This window comes from Cervus elaphus, chromosome 3, assembly GCF_910594005.1.
Source record: "Cervus elaphus chromosome 3, mCerEla1.1, whole genome shotgun sequence".
Lineage (NCBI taxonomy): Eukaryota > Metazoa > Chordata > Mammalia > Artiodactyla > Cervidae > Cervus > Cervus elaphus.
In genome coordinates, this window is record NC_057817.1 from 41,334,774 (window position 1) to 41,345,341 (window position 10,568).

General features: G+C 42.5%; 1 non-coding gene across 1 annotated transcript; it reads right to left on the reverse strand.

Annotated features, from left to right (window-relative positions):
- Positions 1-2,463: 2,463 nt before the first annotated feature.
- On the reverse strand, positions 2,464-2,624 carry LOC122686280. Its single transcript, XR_006338686.1, has one exon. It is a non-coding gene; the product is annotated as a U1 spliceosomal RNA (small nuclear RNA).
- Between the last annotated feature and the right edge of the window lie 7,944 nt (positions 2,625-10,568).

Sequence of the window (10,568 nt, forward strand, 5' to 3'; positions counted from 1 at the left end):
GTGTCCCAAAGTGGAAACCTTTAGGAATGAAGAAGGCAACCTGGAATGCAAAGAAATATTTGCAAACCAAGATACCCACAAGCATTTCATCTCCAAAAACAACAAAAAGCTCACAATGTCATAATATTTCAGTAAAGTGGGTTCCGTAAAGTATTGCTCCCTTCTGTTGTTTAGTTCAGTTCAGTCGCTCCGTCTTCTCTGACTCTTTGTGACCTCATGGACCACACACGCACTGCTTCCCTATCCATCACCATCTCCCGGAGCTTGCTCAAACTCACGTACATTGAGTCGGTGATGCCATCCAACCGTCTCATGCTCTGTCGTCCCCTTCTCCTCTTCCCTTCAATTTTCCCAAGCATCAGGGTCTTTTCAAATGAGTCAGCTCTTAACATCAGGTGGCCAAAGTATTGGAGAGTCAGCATCAGTCCTTCCAATGAACATTCAGGGTTGATTGCCTTTAGGATTAATTGGTTTGATTTCCTTGCAGTTCAAGGGACTCTCAAGAGTCTTCTCCAACACCACACACAGTTCAAAAGCATCACTTCTTCGGTGTTCAGCTCTCTTTATGGTCCAACTCTCACATCCATACATGACTGCTGGAAAAACCACAGCTTTTACTAGACGGGCCATTATCAGCAAAGTAAAGTTTCTGCTTTATAATATGCTGTCTAGGTGGGTCATAGCTTTTCTTCCAATAAGCAAGCATCTTTTAATTTCATGGCTGCAGTCACCATCCGCAATGATTTGGAAGCCCAAGAAAATAAAGTCTCTCACTGTTTCCATTGTTTCCTAATGTATTTTCCATGAAGAAATGGGACTGGATACCATGATCTTCGTTTTTTGAATGTTGAATTTTAAGCCACCTTTTTCACTCTCCTCTTTCACTTTCATTAAGAGACTCTTTAGTTCCTGTTTGCTTTTTACCATAAGGGTGGTGTCATCTACATGTTTGAGGTTATAGATATTTTTCCCAGCAATATTGATTCCAGCTTGTGCTTCATCCAGCCTGGCATTTTGCATTATGTACTCTGCCTAGAAGTTAAATAAGCAGGGTGACAATATACAATCTTGATGTACTCCTTTCCCAATTTGGAACCAGTCTATTGTTCCATGTCTGGTTTTAATGGTTGCTTCTTGATCTGCATACAGATTTCTCTGGAGCCAGGTAAGGTGGTATGGTATTCCCATCTCTTTAAGAATTTTCCAGTTTTTTGTGATTCCCTCAGTCAAAGGTTTTGGTGTGGGCAATAAAGCAGATGTTTTTCTGGAACTCTCTTGCTTTTTCGATGATCCAGCAGATGTTGGCAATTTGCTCTCTGGTTCCTCTGCCTTTTCTAAATCCAGCTTGAACATCTGGAAGCTCTTGATTCATGTACTGTTGATTTAGGTCATACCTGAATGGTCTAGTGGTTTTCCCTACTTTCTTCAATTAATGTCTGAATTTGGCAATAAAGAATTTAAGTCTGAATTTGGCAATAAGGAGTTCATGATCTGAGCCACAGTCAGCTCCCAGTCTTGTTTTTGCTGACTGTATAGAACTTCTCCATCTTTGGCTGCAAAGAATATAATCAATCTGATTTCGATGTTGACCATCTGGTGATGTCCATGTATAGAATCATCTCTTGTGCTGTTGGAAGAGGGTGCTTGCTATGACCAGTGCGTTCTCTTGGCAAAGCTCTGTCAGCCTTTGCCCTTCTTCATCTTGTTCTCCAAGGCCAAACTTGCCTGTTACTACAAGTATCTTCACTTCCTACTTTTGCATTCCAGCCCCCTATAATAAAAAGGGCATTGTTTTGTGGTGTTAGTTCTAGAAGGTCTTGTAGGTCATCACAGAACTGCTCAAGTTCAGCTTCTTCGGCATTAGTGGTTGGAGCATAGACTTGGATTACTGTGATATTGAACGGTTTGCCTTGGAAATGAACAGAGATCATTCTGTCATTTTTGAGATTGCACCCAGGTGCTGCATTTGGAACTTTTTTGTTGACTATGATGGCTACTCCATTTTTTCTAAGATATTCTTGCCCACAGAGGTAGATATAATGGTCATCTGAATTAAATTAGCTCATTCCAGTCCATTTTAGTTCACTGATTCCTATAATGTCGATGTTCACTCTTGCCTTCTCCTGTTTGACCACTTCCAATTTATCTTGATTCATGGACCTAACATTCCAGGTTCCTATACAATATTGTTCTTTACAGATAGGACTTTACTTCCATCACCAGTCACATCTGCAACTGCGTGTTGTTTTCGCCATGCTCTTAGTTTTTGGTTTTTTTTTTAATAATTAGTTTTAAGCCAGCTCTTTCACTCTCCTCCTTCAGCCTCATCAAGAGGTTCTTTAGTTCCTCTTCACTTTCTGCCATTAGAGCGGTGTCATCCACATATCTGAGGTTGTTGATGTTTCTCCCGTCTATCTTGATTCTAGCTTGTAACTCATCCAGCCTGGCATTTTTTTTTTTTTCCAGGGGAAAGCGCGAACGCAGTCCCCCACTACCACAAATTATGCAGTCGAGTTTCCCACATTTGGGGAAATCGCAAGGGTCAGCACATCCGGAGTGCAATGGATAAGCCTCGCCCTGGGAAAACCACCTTCGTGATCATGGTATCTCCCCTGCCACAGCCTGGCATTTTTAATGATGTGCTTAGAGTATAGATTAAACCAACAGGGTGACAGCAGACAGCCCCGCTGTATTCCTTTCTCAATCGTGAACCAATCAGTTTTTCCATACAGGTTTCTAACTGTTGCTTCTGGACCCACATACAGGTTTCTCAGGAGACATTCAAGATGGTCTGGTACTCCCATCTCTTTAAGAGCTTTCCACAGTTTATTATGGTCCACACAGTCAAAGGCTTTGATATAGTTGATGAAACAGAGGTAAATGTTTTTCTGGAATTCCCTGGCTTTCTCTATAATCCAGTGAATGTTGGCAATTTGATCTCTGGTTCCTCTTCCTTGTCTAAGTCCAGCTTGGACATCTGGAAGTTCTTGGTTCACATAATGCTGAAGCCTAGCATGCAAGATTTTAAGCATGATTATCCTAGCATGAGAGATGAGTGCAATTATCTGATGGTTAGCACATTCTTTAGTATTACTCTTCTTGGGAATTGGGATGAGGATTGATCTTTTCCAGTCCTTTGGCCATTGCTGGGTCTTCCAGATTTGCTGACGTGTTGAATGCAACACCTTGATGGCATCATTCTTTAGGGTTTTTAATAGTTCTACTGGAATTCCATCACATCCACTTGGTTTATTAACAGCATGTGCTTCCTAAGGACCACTTGACCTCACTCTCCAGAATGTCTGGCTCTGTGTGGCTGACCATACCATGCTGTTCATTTGGATCTTTTATATGCAGTTCTTCTGTGTATTCTTTCCATCTATTCTTAATCTCTTCTGTGTCTACTAGGTCTCTACCATTTATGTCCTTTATTGTGCCCATCTTTGGGCAAAATGTTCCCTTGATATCTCCGATTTTCCAGAAGTGGTCTTTCCACCTCTGTTGTTTTCTTCTAGTTTTATACACTGTTCATTGAAGAAGGCCTTCTTGTCTCTCTGTGCTGTTCTTTGGAAATCTGTGTTTAGTTGCATATACCTTTCCTTTTCTCCCTTGCTTTCACTTCTCTTCCATCTTTAGCTATTTGTAAGTCCTCCTCAGATAACTACTTTGCCTTCTTGCTTTTCTTTTGCTTTGGGATGGTTTTGTTTGCTGCCTCCTACTGTACAATGTTATGGACCTCCATCCATAGTTCTTCAGGTGAACTGTTAACTAGGTCTAATCCTTTGAATCTATTTGGTACTTCTACTGCATATTCACAGGGGATTTGATTTAAGTCAGACATGGATGGCCTAGTGGTTTTCTCCACTTTGTTTAGTTTAAGCCTGAATTTTGATATGAGAAGCTGATGATTTCAGTCACAGTCAACTCCAGGTCTTGTTTTTCCTGACTGTGTACTGATTCTCCATCTTCAGCTACAAAGAATGCAATCAGTTTGATTTGGGTATTGGCCGTTTGGTGATGTTGCATGTGTCTGGTGTTAGAAGAAAAGTATGATGCTGTAAAGAACAATATTGCCTAGGGACCTGGAATGTTAGGTCCATGAATCAAGGTAAACTGTGTCAACTACAGACTGGCACTTACCAAGAGCATTGCCAACAAGTGAACAACAAAGGCATTTGCCGTCTGCCTCTATGGAGACTGAACCCCATGCTGCTATAGCTGCTGACCTTCAACAAGCCCAGAGGGAGCTCAGGGTGGAGTGAGGCGCTCTTGCTCCAGGGAGTCTGGTGGGACAGGCCTTTAGATAGTTGGATGTTTTTAGGAACAGATTTTATGATCTCCATCCTTGCATCTCCTCATATCTAGAGAAGCACTAAATCCCTTCATGGTGACATCAGGTCCTCATGACTAACAAAAAATCTTTTGTAAAATGTGTGTTTCACAGTATTGAACTCCCCCTTCACCAAAACCTTATATATTGACCTTCCCCCACTGCCACTTTGGAGCAGTCTCTCAAAGCTATCTGAGATGCTGCCTCCCAGTCTGCAGTCTTCATTTTGCCCCCAAATAAAACTTAACTCACAACTCTCAAGTTGTACATCTTTTTTAATCAACAACTGGAAGTGATCAAACAGGAGATGGCAAGAGTGAAAATTGACATTTTAGGAATCAGTGAACTAAAATCGACCAGAATGGGTGAATTTAATTCAGAAGACGATTATGCCTACTACTGTAGGCAAGAATCCCTTAGAAGAAATGGAGTTGCCCTCATAGTCAACAAGAGTCTGAAATGCCACATTACCTGGCTCCTGAGAAACCTGTACGCAGGTCAAGAAGCAACAGTTATAACTGGACATTGAAAAACGGACTGGTTCCAAACTGGGAAAGGAGTACGTCAAGGCTGTATATTGTCACCCTGCTTATTTAACTTATATGCAGAGTACATCATGCGAAATGCCAGGCTGGATGAAGCACAAGCTGGAATGAAGATTGCTGGGAGAAATATCAATAACTTTAGATATGCAGATGACACCACCCTTATGGCAGAAAACAAAGAGGAACTAAAGAGCCTCTTGATGAAAGTGAAAGAGGATAGTGAAAATGTTGGCTTAAAACTCAACGCACAGAGTTGGACACGCCTGAAGCAACTTAGCAGCAGCAGCAGTAACATTCAGAACACTAAGATCATGGCATCCGGTCCCGTCACTTCATGGCAAATAGATGGGGAAACAATAGAAACAGTGAGAGAATTTATTTTCTTGGGCTCCCAAATCACTGCAGATGGTGACTGCAGCCATGAAATTAAAAGATGCTTGCTTCTTGGAAGAAAAGCTATGACCAACCTAGATAGCATATTAAAAAACAGAGACATTACTTTGCCAATGAAGGTCTGTCTAGTCAAAGCTATGGTTTTTCCAGCAGTCATGTATGGATGTGAGAGTTGGACCATAAAGAAAGCTGAGTGCTGAAGAATTGATGCTTTTGAACTGTGTGTGGTGTTAGAGAAGATTCTTGAGAGTCCCTTGGCCTGCAAGGAGATCAAACCAGTCAATCCTAAAGGTAAGTGGTCCTGAATATTCATTGAAAGGACTGATGCTGAAGCTGAATCTCCAATACTTAGGCCACCTGATGTGAAGAATGGACTCATTGGAAAAGACTCTGATGCCAGGAGAGACTGAAGGCAGGAGGGGGACGACAGAGGATGAGAGGGTTGGATGGCACCACCAACCAGATGGACAAGAATTTGACCAAGCTGCAGGAGTTGGTGATGGACAGGGAAGCCTGGTGTGCTGCAATCCATGGGGTCACAAAGAGTCAGACACGACTGAGTGACTGAGCAACTGAACTGAACTGAACTGAACTGAGGGTGAGCTTGCTCCATGAGAACTCATTCCCAATAAATCAGTTCAGGGTGGAGTCCAACAACACCTCCCCTCTGCAAATGGGTACCCAAACCAAATTGTCTTGTCCTGTAAATCAAAGCCCAGATTGAGGAGGAAAAAATGTTTCTGATGTGCACACCGGAGCGACTTACCCTCCAGAATCGAGCCCATAGGCTCTTAACCCAGGACTCACAAAACAAATGAACCGGCTGAATTGTCTATGGAATTGGGTAGACTTACCTTACAAATCGAGTCTGACTCTAGAAGTTTGTCTGATCTTTGTCTCAACTGCCAAGCGCTGGGGGCAGCTGGCGCTTCTTCAGGGGATCTTGAAGGAAAGAACATTAGGACAACAAATGGTCCCAGCAGCTTCTAGGGTCTTGCCCCAATATTCCCTGATCAGGGCCATCTAGCCACAAGTAACAAGGCTTCTGGCAGGCTAAGCCAAATTTTTACCGAGTCCAAGCTCACTCTGATCGCTGCACGACAGGCCAATGAATTCGTTGAGAGATGACGTGTTGAGGCAGGAAGAGACTTTAATTAGGGAGCCAATTGACTGAGAAGAAGGCAGGCTAGTGCCCCAAAATAACCATCTTGTCAGGGCCTGGTTGCCAGGTCCTTCAGTGGGTCAGAGATGGCAGGGAGGTGAGGTAATAAGGAAAAAAGACTATTCAGTCTGCAAATGTCCCCTAGAATGGCAAGCCTCAGGCAGGGGGATGTGTTAGTTTCACTTCCTCCAGTCCTTCACGGAGGGTTGCAGGCTGCAGGCCATTCTCTACGCTTTTAGTAACAAAAAGGGTTAAAGTCGCAGATGCAGTGTGAATTTAAAATTAACCCTTCCTGGTTACACTTCCAATAGCAAAGACGCACAACCAGAAAAATCTCCAATGAGAGGTTAAAGCGGGAACAAGACACGGTACATATATACAGTAGACTATTTCTCACTCATTAAAAACAGCTACTGAAATTAGGGAATTAAGATACTGTGAGCCACAGGGACGGACCTTGAAGGATCATAGGCGAAGGGAAGTCAGTCATGCAGAGGAAGACCACGGTATAGGATGTACCTTCCCAGCAGAATAAAATTAAACACACAAGGCCAAAAATTTACAATCCAAAAAGAGACTCAGAGAATTAAAAGGTAAACAAAAGATTCCAGGGGAATAAAATATGTGAACGGCCTTGAATGAAATGTGTAGACACATTTCTTGTCTACCCTCATAGACAAGAATGTGAATCTGTAATAGATAATCCACAAGGAATATTCTTTTCTCTCCTTCCATCCTTCCTTCCTTGCACAGATACACAGAAATCTGTAATTCTAAGAGATAATCCACAATAATTATCTCCTAAGTTTTTTCTATCAGTTCAGTTCAGTCTCTCAGTCGTGTCTGACTCTTTGTGACCCCATGGACTGCAGCATGCCAGGCCTCCCTGTCTATCACCAACTCCCGGAGTTTACTCAAATTCATGTCCATTGAGTTGGTGATGCCATCCAACCATCTCATCCTCTGTCGTACTCTTCTCCTCCCACCTTCAATCTTTCCCAGCTTCAGGGTCTTTTCAAATGAGTGCTCAAACTACTGTACAATAGCATTCATCTCACAAGCTAGTAAAGTAATGCTCAAAATTCTCCAAGCCAGGCTTCAACAGTATATGAACTGTGAACTTCCAGAGGTTCAAGCTGGATTTAGAAAAGGCAGAGGAACCAGAGATCAAATTGCCAACATTCGCTGGATCATCGAAAAAGCAAGAGAGTTCCAGACAAACCTCTATTTCTGCTTTATTGACTATGCCAATGCCTTTGACTGTGTGGATCACAACAAACTGCGGAAAATTCTGAAAGAGATGGAAATACCAGACCACCTGACCTGCCTCTTGAGAAATCTGTGTGCAGGTCAGGAAAGCAACAGTTAGAACTGGACATGGAACAACAGACTGGTTCCAAATAGGAAAAGGAGTATGTCAAGGCTGTATATTGTCACCCTGCTTATTTAACTTATATGCAGAGTACATCATGAGAAACGCTGGGCTGGAAGAAGCACAAGCTGGAATCAAGATTGCTGGGAGAAATATCAATAACCTCGGATACGCAGATGACACCACTCTTATAGCAGAAAGCAAAGAAGAACTAAAGAGTTTCTTGATGAAAATGAAAGAGAAGAGTGAAAAAGTTGGCTTAAAGCTCAACATTCAGAAAACTAAGATCATGGCATCCAGTCCCATTACTTCATTGCAAATAGATGGGGAAACAGTGGAAACAGTGGCTGACTTTATTTTTTTGGGCTCCAAAATCACTGCAGATGGTGACTGCAGCCATGAAATTAAGAGACGCTTACTACTTGGAAGAAAAGTTATGACCAACCTAGACAGCACATTAAAAAACAGAGACATTACTTTGCCAGGAAAGGTCCATCTAGTCAAGGCTATGGTTTTTCCAGAAGTCATGTATGGATGTGAGAGTTGGACTATAAAGAAAGCTGAGTGCTGAAGAACTGATGCTTTTGAACTGTGGTGTTGGAGAAGACTCTTGAGAGTCCCTTGGACTGCAAGGAGATCCAACCAGTCCATCCTAAAGGAAATCAGTCCTGAATATTCACTGGAAGGACTGATGTTGAAGCTGAAACTCCAATACTTTGGCCACCTGATGCAAAGAACTGACTCATTTGAAAAGATTTTCTATATATACACAGAAAAGTATAACTGAGATAGATAATTCAGAAGGACCTAATGTTCAGCACTCTTCTTATCCTTCTATGGCCAAAAAAAAAAAAAAAAGAGATAAGCCATGCCATAAATACTTATGCCTGAATCAGGAGGCTGTATGCTGACAACAACCACAAGATTTCCAATTCAGTGTACTGCACTGCAGCACCAAGATGGTAGGAAAAGAAGAGAAAAGCAGTGTCTTCTGTCTTATCTCTGACCTCCCTGGCTTGGGATGCTCTCACGTCCCTGGAGCCTGGACAGGCTTGGGTCCCACAGCTAAACTGGAGGTGATTGACACAACCTGGCAGGGTGCCTTTGGTTGACCCTTTTAAAGGTCTACTGTTTGCTACGTTCTGGCTGGGACCAGAGTCCTGCATGGCATCAAGGCCTCAAGGGACTTGAAAGCACATTTCAGCTAGCCTCGACCTCTCCTAATGCTGGGCATCCTCACTCAAGCCTCGTTCCTAAGAGTGCAGCCTCCTAGCATTAGCACCTAAGCACCATCAGCAGCATACTATGGTCTGGAGAGATTAGCCAGGGCAGGCTATGTGATGCTTTAGGGGAAAGATTACTGAGACTCAAGCCCTTTCAGGTTAGCTCATGCACACTCATCCCTATTTCAGTGCCAAGAAGCAAACATTCCCTAAGGTTTTGGTTACCCCAGGAACCAAACGTAGGCCTGAATAATGTTGCTGCCTTGTAGACATTTTCTGTAACTACAACTTTTTCTCCAGTGTTCACTGGCAACTCAAATCACGAGGGTTGGATTTCTGTTGATGACAGAAATTAACATTACCTGCCTTAGGAAATGTCCTGGGGCATGTAATGGAGAAAGAAATTCCAAACACAACTGACTTTCAGTAACCCAATTGTCAAAGGCAAATTCTCCTTTTTTTAGGGGAAAAAAAAGCCAAAACAAAATCAAACCTCCACAACAGGACAAGATACCAAGGATCCCTAATTGCTGGAGGAGTGCCATTCAAAATGACAGTGGGAAATCAAATCCCACCAGTCACAGTGGTTATCATCACCAATCTACAACCAATAAATGTGGGACAGAGCCTGGAGGAAAAAGAATCCCCCTAAATTGTCTGGGAATATACACTGGCAACAGTCAGTAAAATGGACGGTGTCTGAATGCCTGAATAAAGACTCTCAGATTAGAACTAGGGTCTGATATTCCCACACCTTGGCCTATATCCTGAGAAAACCATTGATCAAATGGCATGGATGCCCCAACAAAGCTTCAACACTGCTTCTGATAGCTGAGACACTACCAACTAAACCTCCAATGAGGGATTAAAGCTGAAACAAGGTCTGGTACATATATACAGTAGACTATTTCTCACTCATAAAAAACCATCCCTGAAATTAGGTAGTTATGACAGTAGTAGCCACAGGGATGGTCCTTGAAGGATCACACAGTAAGGGAAGTCTGTCACGCAGAGGAAGACCGTGGTATACGAGGTACCTTCCAGGCAAAATAAAAGAAGACATACAAGGCAACAAGCTTACAACCCAAAATGAGAATTCAAAGTCAAAGGAAGGGTTCCAGAGAAACATAAGTGACGGCCCAGGAATGAATTAGGATGTCCATGCCTGCATACACAAGAAATCTGTATTGTCATATATAATTTACAGTGATTGTCCCCTTCCATCCTTTCTATCTTCCATGTATAGACAGCAATCTGTATCTCTAAAGACAGAAATCTGTATCTCCAAGAGATAATCCACAAAAATTATCTCCAAAATTCCTTTCTTTACATACATAGAAAAGTGTATCTGAGATATATAAATCACAAGGACCCGATGCTTGGCACTCCTCTCTACCTTCTACGGTAAAAAGTTCAAAAATGCAATAGAGATACACCGTGAATGTGTTACACCTGAATCGGGCGGCTGTACACTGAGGACAAGCCCAACACTGCAAATCGACTGTGCTCCAACACGGCATCGGCATGATGCTAAAGAAAAAGA